The following is a 1441-nucleotide window of genomic DNA, read 5'->3' as shown; positions in this document are numbered from 1 at the left end:
TTTGGGCTGCTTGTCTTTCTGTTTGTAACCGCTGCCTGTTTTTGACTAAAGATTTAGATTTCTGACTTTAACACAGCCTCTGTGTGTCCTCCCTTTGTGTGCTCTTCCTCTGTGAAGGTGTCACAGATTCATTTTATTAACAGCTTTCCCACAGTGAGTTGCAACAGCATTTATTCATAGCACATTTGAGAAAGATTCAGATTAATACAGTGATATTAAAGTCAGAATTATTCTGACAGTGTGCCACTGTGAACTATTATCTTTCATGAGGTAAATTTTGGAGTTCAGTATTTCAAAGCAGCAGTTATAAAGAATCATATTGGCATTAGGAGTGTAGGTAGGTAAACCTTATTTATGGCATAAGGTAACAAGGTAAAAAAAAAAAAAAAAATTAAATGGCAACAGTCTAAATGTAAGTGCAATCTAAACTCCACTTCAATAAATTATATGCATTTGCAAATAGTCATTCAGGACTGTAAAACATGAACTACAGAACCCAGAGTCTCCATCATTAAACCTCTGATTGCTTCATTTTTCTATTTTATATTAGATACTTTAAAGGTTTTAGTAAAGTTACATTGTCATTTGATCAACCGAAAGGAAAAGGAGAACATCTGAACTGAATCCAGTCAGCTGAAATCATAAAGATAGAAACAATAATTCAATACAGTCTCTTAGCTTAGCCTGTTACAACTGTTGATACAAGCTCAGTATAATTAACACTCAGAGTCAGGGAACACCAGTGTGGGAACTAGTAGCTTTTATGATTTTAGGTTTGAAGTCATTTAATTTTCATCCATCCATCCATGTCTTCATTTAATTCAGGAGGAAGAAATGTCAGGTTGGTGCAGGCTGCTTAGATGCATTTGGTCCCATGCTGTCTTTAACTAAATGACTTGGTTTACTTTGTGGCTAGGCTGTATGTGGGTTTATATCATGTTATTTGTAGGTACCTGTCACCTCTTGGGGTTAGCAAGTTTCTCCATGAGCAGAGCTTCTAGCCCTTCTAGCTTCTAGCACATCTGTGGCTGTTTTAACAGGAAGAAGCTTCTAGCAGACCCAGGTTCAGGGAGGGACATCCATGTGCTACAACCAGTTGGGGGTGAGGTAAAGGGAAGACCCACTTCTTCATATCTGATTGCTGTTGAGATTTTTTTTTAAATTATTTTCTCCAGAAATATTTCAAGAAAATATTTTCAGGCTTAACACACACACACACACACACACACACACACACACACACACACACACACACACACACAGAAATAATTAGAAAACATGCAACAAAGAATACCGCCAGTAGGGGCCGGTACTCTTTGCTTTATGGGTTAAAAAAAATGAAGGATCAAAACTTGTTCATAATCATTCCTAAACACAGATATAGGGGCCTATGTGATATGCAGAAATCTTCACACATGGGCAGAAATGTTGCTTGCTGAAA

This window comes from Oreochromis aureus, linkage group 10, assembly GCF_013358895.1.
Source record: "Oreochromis aureus strain Israel breed Guangdong linkage group 10, ZZ_aureus, whole genome shotgun sequence".
NCBI lineage: Eukaryota > Metazoa > Chordata > Actinopteri > Cichliformes > Cichlidae > Oreochromis > Oreochromis aureus.
Note: the sequence above shows the minus strand (reverse complement) of the source record.